Genomic DNA, 13,506 nt, shown 5'->3' on the forward strand with positions numbered 1-13,506 from the left:
GAAAACTTAGATCTCCAGAAGGATGGAAAGAAGTCAAAATAGTATTCGAAATAACAAGTCATAGGAACCAATTTCCTTGTAATTTGATTTACTATTTAGAACAGCAGGTAAAAGGAACATACCAAGGATTAATAAATGTTGGTGAATTGGAAGTTCAAATTTCAGGAATCCCGGGAAAATAAATAGATCAACTTATTCTTGGCTTAGAATTTCTGGAAGATCATAAACCATGGAAACGCCTTGAAAGAGGAATAGAGTTTATGGAAAAAGAAAAAACTTGGAAAATTCAATAAGAATTCTACAAGATGGAAAACCAAGAGAAATGGATAAGGGAAAACCCTTTAATTAGATTCGAAAACTCTGTTCAAAAACAGAGAAAGAAGCACCTACTGAAGATAGTAAATCATGAACATGATTTACTAAAACGCATTGAAGAAATAGAAAAGAGTAAACATACTCTACCTACTGAGGCCTTAGAAACACTAAGGCAAAATAGTTTTAAACAGATTACAAAATTACAAAGAAGTTTACTGAAAATGGCAGGACCATTCAGTAATCCCTTCAAGTAACATGACAACAAGCCCTTTCTATCATGCCCCGAAACCGGGCCTAGTTGACATCGGCGTTGTTTAACAATTTAACATTGAAACAACAAGCCTCATAGTACAAGTCTTGCCAAAAACCAGTCTATTTCATAAATCATAACTGTTTTTACAGAGAAAAAAAGCACAAGTGCAACAATGCGGAAGCGAAACTGAAATTTAAAGTAAAAATATTTCTTCAACTTGAACTAATCCATCCTCACCAACCTCAGAACTTATTTTGTTCTTCGTCATCTAACTCATCTTCATTCTTATCTGGGGAGCAAAGTAAAGGGGTGAGTGTTTTGGAAAACACTTAGCAAGTGGGGGCCGATCGAGCACGATAAACACCAAAATATATTTACATGTACTCATGTATATTTTATAATCTCGAAACAAAATAAGCATGCTGAATTCGAACAAATATGAAGCAAATATTGCACTGTTAATTATCTCATTTTTCGTGGTTCTACTGGTCAGTCCCCTATATGTTACTCCTCTAAGGGGTGAGGCCAAAGGAATGGTTATTATAACCCACCGCATCAGGGCCATATCAAATCAAATCGTCAAAAATTTCTTAACCATTTCTAAATCGACTCTTAACAGTGCATCTCAAATATTTCCAAATAATTCTAACATGCTTCAAATAATATCACGAATAGCCAACAAATAATATATATATATCAAAGTGAAACGAATATTATCATGCCGATCGAATTTTCAAAAGTATAAGTATTTATGTTATAAAATTTAACTCATACGCAAAAATAAATATAAGTGTAGAAACTTATATCACACAAAAGAAACGTAGAAGCCCACTTACAGTATTTTGATTTCAAGAAATCGTGTAGGAGTAAACGTGTTTTTGGAGCCTTGAACCCTAGAACAAGCTAAGCTACTCGATCTTTTGCACAGAGAAAAACAACTTCTTGATCGGGTTTCGGCGCTGCTCCTGAACTAAACTCAAACAGATTTTTGGCTTTGGGTTGATGTGTATGATAACTCGAAACTTGGACAGAAAGTCTACTCGAATTTGAACATAAATTTTGCTTGAACCGTGGACAAGAACTCGGCTCGAACGTTGGACAGAACCTGCTCGACTTTGGATAGAAAGTGCAACTCCTTGCTCGATTAGGCGCTTCCTCTTGGATGGAACTCAGCCACTTTCTTGCTTAGATTATTGTAGGTGATTGCTCGAACCTGGACAGACCACAAGGCTTCAAGAACGGCCAAAACCTTGCTCTTGAAATGAACAGAAATCTCTTCAAAAATGGACATCAAGTTTACTTCGAAATGAATGCCGAGTTCCGAGTTTTCTGGTTCAGCCTTGAAGAGATTTCCGAGTTCGAACTCCTGCTGTTGTGTTTCGAATTTGGGCAGGAACAAAGTTGGTTAAGATCTCTAATATTTGGACATGTTATGTCTTCAAGATTATGCTGAAATCTTTCAATTTCAGCAGCTGCTGCGCAACCAAAATAGCAGCAACTTGGTGTTTGAGAAAACTGAAAATGACAGCAACTTGATGCTCGAGAATGACTGATTTGGGTGTGATCTTCACTCAGCTTCTGGCCACCATTTATAGGCTGTAAATGAAGCTAAAAAGCCTCCTATTCATGGCCAATAATACCCATTAACATCCATCATTCTTCTTTAATTTGGATGTTACAATTCTTGGCTGTTACAACTCATGCACATAAAGTTTTGAATCTGAAAAATCTGCTCAACATTCCTTCGGTTATGGCTCAACATTGCTGTTGGAATGTTGGGTTCTCACATCCCACCCTCCTTATTGAGAGTTTCGTCCTTGAAACTTGAGTCGAGTTGCTTTTCAAAAAGATAATGATATTGTTTCTGCATCTTCTCTTCGAGTTCCCATGTGGCTTCCCTTTCAAAATGATTAGACCACTGCATTTTAACATATGGTATGGTCCGTCTCCTAAGCACCTGGTCCTTTGTATCCACAATTCAAATAGGAACCTCTTCATACTTAAGTTCATCATTTAGATTTCCTTTGACTATAAGGGGTGCACTTTCAAGGACATGAATTGGGTCCGGAATGTACTTCCTCAACTGAGACACATGGAAAACATTGTGAATCCTTGATATATCCGGTGGTAATGCCAAATCTATATGTCAATGTTCCCACCTTGTCCAAAATCTCAAATGGTCCGACGTACCTTGGGTTTAATTTCCCAGTTTTTCCATTGAATTGCGGTTGATATACAACTAAGAGTTACCATGAAAACCATATCCTTTTGGACATTCTTCCATATTTGTGATATCAGATCTTGATTTGAAGTTGATGCGAGGTTGACGCTTAACAACTGCTGGATCATAATCTTGATCAAGCTATTTGAACTTACATTCGTCCTTTTAGGTACTTCTTCTATTGGAAGAATATATTCTTAACTTAGACTAAATAAGAACATGATTTACCTATTTTGTAAATTCTGAATTGTCATTTGCGTAAACAACTATAATCCTAATATATAGACTTGTTTCCTAATATCCACTTAAAATATTAATGGATCGTATTCTAAAATTTCAAATCTTAGTTTTCAGAAGTGACAATGATGGAAGAGAATTGAATAGATTTTCCATCATGAAATAATGAAATAGAATATTGATTGTATTTATGATTATTTCATCATAAACCAAGGATTTTGATATCTGAAACAAATTAACGAAAGAAAAAAAATAAAAAATAATTTACTTAGTATAACTAATATGATTATGGAAACTAAGTAAAATGATTTGGATTATAGAAGTGTGTTATGGATTTTATCATGTAGACGGGCAGTGACTCTGAAAATCTCGGACAAGTGAATTATCAAAAAAATTAACCATATCAGTTAAACAACTGAATTAGCTACGTCAAAAATGTAGTCAATTGTGAGGAGATAAATCTAGTTGAATAACGATCTACAAAACCTTGTAGCTCAAATAAAATGTCAGAATAACTCAATCAAACAAATAAAATTAGGATGATAAATATATTTAATAATAAGAAAAAATATTGGGTTATCTAGACTATGAGTAAAACATATTAGCAAATAGGTGAGACTGATAATCATATAAAGTTTATCATATGACTGGATAACATGGTTGGGTAAAATAATAACAATCAAACAGGATATATTCTAAAAAAATGCAAGTCGGAAAGTAACAAATTTTGATATGAATATCAGAGGTAAAACTGAAATGATTTATGTAGACTGAAACAAGAAAACTAAAAAAAATATATTGTCAAACGGACTTATTGGATCAAGATGAATGATGGCTTGGCAAAATAGAAGTGTTACTCAAAGTGTATAATCGGAGGCGAAAGAAAACAAAAAAAAAATGTATACAAAATATGGTATAGATAGATACCATGTCTAAACCTTTGGGCAAGATGAAAGGAGAAATCAATTTAATAGATTAATTGATAGAGGAAAAATAACTTCATAAAGATTAATACACATTTTTTTTAAATATTAATAAACTATTTTGTATTCAATCTAATTTAAACCCAAAAATAATTTTTGATAAAATTGATCTCCATAAAAAAAATTTCTTATTGGCATATCTCAACTAGTTGAACCCAATTTACTTAATTATCTTACTTGGTTCTATCAAGTTCCCAAAAAAAATAATCATCCTCACGGCATGTTTCTTTTAGCCAGACTTTTCTTAATTCTGTCTTTGAGGATTACGTACCAAATTCCTGCTAGATGAATCACTAATAGTTGAATTCCTCTCTAAATATAGCACGAACCATATTTTTCAATAGTTCAAACCTAAATTCCTTTAACTGAGTTTTTCTTATCTAGAATCATTCTTAATTGGTATACCCTTGACTAAACACACAAGATATTGTGTGATAGATCTATAAATTAAAATTCATCCTTTCAGTGATAAGCTTAGTATGTTTCATTTCAGGCATGTCTACTTCTGTCCCATAACACATTCAAGGACAAAACTGAAGTTCATTCTAGAATCCGATTAGTCTCAACAAATCTATTCCACCAGTCAGCTATTTTGACAGCTGGTCTATCTAAACTAGGAATATTTTACACAACTGAAATTTTTTTTTTTCAGCTAGAAATTCCTCCCATCCGGATTATGGAACCTGGAGGCTTTGATACCACTTAAATGTCACTCCCCGAAACCGGGCCTAGTTGACATCGACGTTGTTTAACAATTTAATATTGAAACAACAAGCCTCATAGTACAAGTCTTGCCAAAAACCAGTCTATTTCATAAACGATAACTGTTTTTACAGAGAAAAAAAAGCACAAGTGCAACAATGCGGAAGCGAAACTGAAATTTAAAGTACAAATATTTTTTCAACTTGAACTGATCCATCCTCACCAACCTCAGAACTTATTTTGTTCTCCGTCATCTAACTCATCTTCATTCTTATCTGGGGAGTAAAGTAAGGGGTGAGTGTTTTGGAAAACACTCAGCAAGTGGGGGCCGATCGAGCACGATAAACACCAAAATATATTTACATGTACTCATGTATATTTTATAATCTCGAAACAAAATAAGCATGCTGAATTCGAACAAATACGAAGCAAATATTGCACTGTTAATTATCTCATTTTTCTTGGTTCTACTGATCAGTTCCCTATATGTTACTCCTCTAAGGGGTGAGGCCAAAGGAACGGTTATTATAACCCACCGCATCAGAGCCATATCAAATCAAATCAAATCGTCGGAAATTCCTTAACCATTTCTAAATCGACTCTTAACAGTGCATCTCAAATATTTCCAAATAATTCTAACATGCTTCAAATAATATCACGAATAGCCAACAAATAATATATATATATCAAAGTGAAACGAATATTATCATGCCGATCGAATTTTCAAAAGTATAAGTATTTATGTTATAAAATTTAACTCATACGCAAAAATAAATATAAGTGTAGAAACTTATATCACACAAAAGAAACGTAGAAGCCCACTTACAGTATTTTGATTTCAAGAAATCGTGTAGGAGTAAACGTGTTTTTGGAGCCTTGAACCTTAGAACAAGCTAAGCTACTCGATCTTTTGCACAGAGAAAAACAACTTCTTGATCGGGTTTCGGCGCTGCTCCTAAACTAAACTCAAACAGATTTTTGGCTTTGGGTTGATGTGTATGATAACTCGAAACTTGGACAGAAAGTCTACTCGAATTTGAACATAAATTTTGCTTGAACCGTGGACAAGAACTCGGCTCGAACGTTGGACAGAACCTGCTCGACTTTGGATAGAAAGTGCAACTCCTTGCTCGATTAGGCGCTTCCTCTTGGATGGAACTCAGCCACTTTCTTGCTTAGATTATTGTAGGTGATTGCTCGAACCTGGACAGACCACAAGGCTTCAAGAACGGCCAAAACCTTGCTCTTGAAATGAACAGAAATCTCTTCAAAAATGGACATCAAGTTTACTTCGAAATGAATGCCGAGTTCCGAGTTTTCTGGTTCAGCCTTGAAGAGATTTCCGAGTTCGAACTCCTGCTGTTGTGTTTCGAATTTGGGCATGAACAAAGTTGGTTAAGATCTCTAATATTTGGACATGTTATGTCTTCAAGATTATGCTGAAATCTTTCAATTTCAGCAGCTGCTACGCAACCAAAATAGCAGCAACTTGGTGTTTGAGAAAACTGAAAATGACAGCAACTTGATGCTCGAGAATGACTGATTTGGGTGTGATCTTCACTCAGCTTCTGGCCACCATTTATAGGTTGTAAATGAAGCTAAAAAGCCTCCTATTCATGGCCAATAATACCCATTAACATCCATCATTCTTCTTTAATTTGGATGTTACAATTCTTGGCTGTTACAACTCATGCACATAAAGTTTTGAATCTGAAAAATCTGCTCAACATTCCTTCGGTTATGGCTCAACATTGCTGTTGGAATGTTGGGTTCTCACACTTTCTCCATATACATTCCAATTGGGATGTTGTACGAACAATATAAGGCTGAATACTTTGCAGCTTATATTGATTCAGGAGCAGGAATTTGTACAGCAAAGAAAGGAGTCTTCCCTGAAGGATGTGAAGAAGACTTGCCAAAAATTGCTGGACGAGATTTCTCTCGAATAATTTTAATTCTTTGCAAAGGAATAAAACAAGCAGAGATCCTTATAGGAGGCGCAGGTCAGACACTCTGGTATAAGGTAAAGACACCACCAATATATTTCCATGATACAGGAGCCGATATCCTGTTGGGAAATAACTTCTTACAAATGTTTAAGAAGTATACCAAAGATAATGACTTAAGACGACTTATGTTCACTACAATTTGTGACTATAAAATTATCGTCCCAAGACTCAAGATTGCTTTTTATCGACAAATGCCAATAATGTTCCGCAGCCAGCGTGGTGATAAAGGACAACTTTTTTACCCAAAAATTAAGATCCAAGAAGGTTTGGAGAAACCATGTTGAAGATAACAACAGAACAAGAACTCCAGACAGAGGATATGGATCTTCTCAAGGTAACTCTGAATCACAGAGATATAAAGTTGGAAAATAAGATATCTCTTGAAGTTGTCAAAAAGAGGCTCAAAAAAAGTTATAACGAGCATCCTTTGTCATGGTGGGATAGAAATCAACTCAAAGCCAGTCTTACTCTAAAGGAAGTCAAAGAGTATGAATTCGTTAGATATAAGTCTATCCCGATGAACATAACAGATCAAAGAGATATGAGGATGATTATCAAGGAACATTTGGACCTTGGTTTAATCAAAGAAGGAGTTTCACCATATAGTGGTGAAATAAAAAGAGGAAAACTCAGGTTAGTTATTAACTACCAAGGTATTAATAAGATCCTGGAGATTGATGGGTACTTCATACCCAGTAGAAAACATCTAATTAGTTGTGTACGAAATGCTATAGTGTTCTCAAAATTTGATTGTAAGTCTGGATTTTATCAGATTCGGATGGAAGAAGGCAGTAAGAAATTCACAGCCTTCTCTACACCACAAGAACATTATATCTGGGAAGTTATGCATGTAAGATTGGCTAATGCACCCCAAATATTTCAAAAAAAGATGGATAATCTTTTTAAAGATTATTTCAACTTCATGTTTGTTTATATTGATGATATTCTTATAGCATCAAAAAAAATAGATGAACATGTTAAACATTTAGAGATTTTCTCTAAAATTTGTAAACAAGAAGGACTGGTTTTATCTGAAAAGAAAGCAGTCATATCAACAAGGAAAATTGAATTCCTTGGAACTGAGATTGATGAAACTGGAATAATTCTACAACACCATATTGTGGAAAAGGTAAAGAATTTTCCAGATAAACTCAAAGATATAAAACAACTCCAAAGTTTTTCTAGGAGTAGTTAATTTTGAAGGGATGTACATAAACAATCTGGCAATGTACAGAAAAGTGTTCAGTCTTTTGTTAAAAAGGATGCAAGGTTTATATGGACCGATGACCATACTATAGGGGTAAAACAATTAAAAGAGATATGTAAGAATCTCCCAAAAATGGCTATACCCGTGGATGAAGATGATCTGGTGTTATTTACGGATGCCAGTGACGAATGGTGGGCAGCAGTCCTTACAAAGATCACGACGGATGGAGAAATACCATGCAGATATTGTAGCGGTCTTTTTTCAGAATCTGAGGCTATCAGATGACATATCAATGAGAAGGAATTTTATGCAGTTAAAAGGTCTTTCGAAAAATGGCCATTATTTTTACTTGCTAAAAAATTCACTTTGAAGGTTGATAATACTCGGGTAAAAGCTTTCCTAAGAAATAAGATTGAATCTAAACCTGAGAAATCTAGGTTATTAAGATGGCAAGCATTATGTCAAAATTATAATTTTGATATTGTTATTATTAAATCTCATGAAAATATTCTTGCAGATTTCTTAACAAGAGATGGAAGGCAGTGACGTAGAGTCCATCATGAAAATGCAGAGGCATCTCAGGGAACACCTTAGGTTCCTTCAAACCGAGTTCAACCAGCTTGTCATAAGTGTCGATATGGCGGGCAGGTTACAACAAGATGATCGGATCAAAGTATCCAATCGAATCACAGGATGTATGCAAGCTCAAACTCAACTATGGGCTGCTATTCAAGGGCCAATTATGCGTGCCATAGAAAAACCACTGGTTTCTCAGAAACAAGAAATGTTAAAACCATTGATTTTACAAGAACAAGAAATACAGCCACCGGTTGTAAAACAATATGTTGAGGATTCTAATACTCAAGAAACAAGCGCTAATCTATCATCAGCTTTTGATGATCTAGATAAAGCAACAATTGATGAGGATAACTCATCAAGTCAACCCTCTACCTCTGGGGTAAAAGAGGAAGAGATCAATTTTAGGCCTAACACTGACAAGGGCAAATCTAAGATTGATACTAATCCAGCTGTCATTTCTCCATTTCAGGTTTATTAGCAAAGATGGGAGAAATTAAGTACAAGAAGTGAAATCAATCCGACCACTTGCAGGGTTGATGTTGCAGGAATATATCCAAGGGTTTGGCTAAAAAATAATGTCAATCCTAAGGATGTAGAGCTATGGCATGAATTTGGGGCTTTAGCCTCAGTTTATACAACTTCACCAGACTTTCAGGAAATATCACAGCTACCAAAATAGATTCAGGAAGCTGTCCAAGAAACATGGTCAAATAATGATCATTTGTCCAGAGGAGATGTGCTAGAGTTATACTTCTTTAGTGTAGCTCCAGAACAAACATGGAAAGGATCACACGAGCCCTTTCATTTCATCAAGCTAAGGAGACCTGACATGAATAATCAAAGATTTATCAATGATCCTATCTCTGAAGAAATACCATTGGTGTCCCTTGGAGAAAATTAAATCTCAACCAGAAGGGCATGTGGTATTTGGGTTTGTCTCACCGAGATGGACAAGGTAAAGTTTCCGTTCAAATTTTATCAGAATTCTGTTAACGGATAATTCCTGTAAAATACAATGACAGGAAAAAATACGGCTTTTACGGAAGAACTCTTCGAAAAGAAGAGGAACTTTTTGTGGAACAACAAGCTGTCGGGGAGTAAAGAAACTCGCCGAAAATTTTGTAACATGGCTCATATCAGAAGATGGTCAGAGAATATCTGCCCAGAATTTCCAAACCAGAAGGAACCAGAATTCGGAAAAACCTTCAGACCCTGAACGGATCGAAAAGATTTTTCCGAGACAAGCAAAGATGGACAGGGACCACCAAAACCGCGTTTCCCCAGGGGACCACTGCAAAAGCAAAAGATGCCCCGACAACAATAAAGAAGGCATGTGAGGAGAATAAATCCAAAAGAAAAAGTCAAACATGTGACTCCTCCACTTGTAAAAGATGTCATCGGACATGTGTCTCTCCCACTAGCAAAATATGTCATCAATAATGGCATAAAAAATTAAAGACAGCTGTAAGATTCCCTGAAGTTTCTCAGTGAAATGAGTGGAACTTCAGCTATAAATACAGGCATTTGAGTAATCTGAAGACATCGATCATTCCCTTCAGTTTTCTTACAAATAAAACATTGTAATATTTCTCTTTCTAAGTTTGTATTAAGTTTTAATTTTATGTATTTAAAGAACAAGACTACTATGAGCAGCTAAACTAGTTATCTCATCGTCTTCAAAGGAGGTTGATTTATGTAATAATACGTTGTCTGAATAAATTTCCGAAGCTCTTCCCTATCATGTTATTTTCATTTAAAAATTAAGCTTTTACTATACGCCTTAAGGTAGGAAACGAAATAAGGCTAAGCTAGCAGCTGCTGAAGGAGTCTGTGTCAGGAACCATCGGTTGCGACAGCGTGGTTCGGTTGTGAGGAGCAACTTGTAAAACCCGATGGACATAACCCAACAACAGTGTGGTCAAAGAGGTAATTTGCTTTAATTTACTTACGGAAGCATGATGGGCAAAAACTTATTATTAATAAATTTGGAAAATAAAGGGCAGAATAGGTATTTTTTAGTTTCAAGGACATGTTCGAGATACTTTTTAATTAATAAGGGATATTTTCAGGATACGAAAAACAAAAGAGATATAATTGGCTCGGTAACGAAACTATAAGGATATATTTAGGAATTTTTTTGTCGTGTCTTTCGCAGGGGGCAACACTTACATAAGCCACTGTCAACCACTGTAATAAGAGCAATGGGATAGACGAGCGCCTTCTCATCGTTGATACCGACGGGACCCCAAACAAAAAGCATCCCGCAAGGCTGCCCTGTCTCACCCACAGCACCTTGGTTCACGATCCAGGAAAGCAAGAATCGCATTCTTCCTTTATCCCTATTACATAAAGCCAAATGCATGCTTATGCTATCTTTGTGTTCTTTAGTCATCTAACACTTTTAAGTTGTTTGTTACTTAGCTCACATCTTTTCATAGCCAATCTAATTCCAAGAAACTAGTTTCTGCATGTTAATTTTCTAACAAATAATTTTTATCATATGCATATTCAGGATGATTATATTATGTATGTATTGTGTCAACTTTATTGAATGTATGGATGGAATGATTTACATTGATTTGCCCTCTTTTACTGTATGCGTGAATATTTGTGTGATATTTGTATTGATTTTAGAAAACTGTTTGTTTATTTAAGCTTATACAATAAGTTGATATGACTGAGGAATCATCTAATCACATGAACTCGTTATCTTCGGAGGAAGAATCACAGAGGATAAAAATTCGTCCCTGTGGAGGGAAGTAAGTAATGTTAGAATATATAATTTAACACTTTATGAGCCGTGATTATTTATTTTAATTTAATTAACAGGTTTCTTCCAAATAGCCATAGGGTCTCTGCTTACATTACCCGCAAATTTGCAAAGTTGCAATGCTTGCAGGGACATAGCTGGAAGTTCGTGGACGAGAAGACGAGGGACTTTTACTGGAAGAAGTTCGAGGTAAGAAATGATAATTGTATGTTTGAATTGTATAAATTTAAAATTTTAAAAAACTAAAATAATTAACAATTTGAATTGCAGGAAAAATATTGTTGGGATCCTCGATTGGACACAGACGTTAAGAAAACTTGGAATTTATTCGTGGCAGATTTATACAAAAAAACATTGTGTAACTAGCGCAAGAAGCCTCAGCCTCCACAAGGGGTCGATGTCGATGTGTGGGAACACTGGAAAACTATTTGGAGTAGACTTGACTGGAAGAAAAAATCATAGTGCGGCAAACGGAACAGATGTAGTGAGCCAGCTGGTCTGGTTACTAGTCTTTCCAAACACATTGGTGGATCTCGCTCATATGTAGAGCATGAAATATAATTGGTAAGTTAAACTTTAATTTCACTTCATCAAGAATTGATCAAGTTAATGCTTACAAAAATATTTGTGTTGCAGAACTCGGATTGCACGAATGACGCACGCTATTCTCAGGGAAAGAGCACTATAGCACAAATAACGTGCGCTATTAGCGCAGTAAAAGAGCATTATCGCAAATAGCGTGTGCTATTAGTGCAAATAAAGTGCGCTATTAGCGCAAATAGCGTGCGTTATTTGGAAAAAAAAAAAAAAAAAACTTAAGGTCCATAATCAACATATTTTGACCAAAATTAAAGGCCCTAACAAGCAAGTTTGGGTCTTGTTGATGTGGAAAAGGTCTATATGGATGTCCAAACTATCTATATGGATGTTGAAACTATATTTTGGCATTTATAGCCAATTATTATGATTTCATGGCAAATTATCTCACTTATTTACTTGTATATAAGTATTTTTTTATTTTTTAATTAATTAATTGTTGTGTAGGAATAACTTGCACTATGCGCTACGCTATAACAGGACAAAAACCTACGATTCAACGCTACAATTTATAAAACACTGAGCATTTGTGGGAAAAATGAATCTGGAAGGGCTGATCGAGGGGTGCTTCAAAATTAAATATTCTGTAGTCAATTAATGAATGACAGATAGTGTGTAGAGAGCAATGTTGTCTTTCATGTTTAAAAAATTGACGTGTTTCCGTCTTTAAATTTTCACAATGGAAACCTATGTCAGGTTATTATTTTTAATGGTGAAAATTATTATCATGCACTTATAAATAACGACATACTTTAGGTTTCAGTCGTTGTTTATTTCGTAGCCATAAAAATCAAAGACATTATTATTCTGTTGTTAGTACACTGATAATTCTAGGAGTAAGTATCTTGTGAGACTATATCACGGATCTTTATCCGTGAGACTTGTCAATCCTACCCATATTTACAATAAAAAAAATACTTTTGACATAAAAATAATACTTTGTCATGGATCTAAATAGGAGATTCGTCTCACAACTCAATATTGTCATTATTGATCCTAAATTTTCTTTTTGCACATTAAAAATTAAAATTCAGACCAAAATAAATAAAAATGCTCAAAATATTATAATTGTGATTGAAAATTTAAAACCGTGAAAAAATGTAGTGTACATTTGACAGGCCTCCTAAGGAATTCTTGAGAAAATGTTAAAATTAACGTTATCTTAATAATGGTGTCATGACATAAGAATATGAATGTCGGTACATAGATCTCACAACTAGATATATTATCATATTCATGAAAAATAGAGCTGTCAAACGGGCCAACCCATGGCGGGACGGGCCGCCCCACCAAAAACCCACCTTTTGGTGGGTCGATGGCGGGCCGACCCACCATCCTAGCGGGCTAGAAATGCTCAACCCAACCCAACCCAACCCAAGGTGGGTTGCGGGTTAGGCGGGCCAGCCCGCGGGTTAGATCACAACAAATAAAAATAAATAAAAAATATTATAATTAATTATAAATATAATTTCATAAATAAATATTAATAGAAACATATTAATAAAAATTTTAATTATTTATTTCATGTGTGTAAATTTTATATAAATTAATTAATACAAAAAAATCACAACTTTTATTAAAAAAATACATATATAACAATAAAAATAAAAATAATTAATTAATTTTCCAGACC

This window comes from Henckelia pumila, unplaced genomic scaffold, assembly GCF_033568475.1.
Source record: "Henckelia pumila isolate YLH828 unplaced genomic scaffold, ASM3356847v2 CTG_461:::fragment_3, whole genome shotgun sequence".
Taxonomy (NCBI): Eukaryota; Viridiplantae; Streptophyta; class Magnoliopsida; order Lamiales; family Gesneriaceae; genus Henckelia; species Henckelia pumila.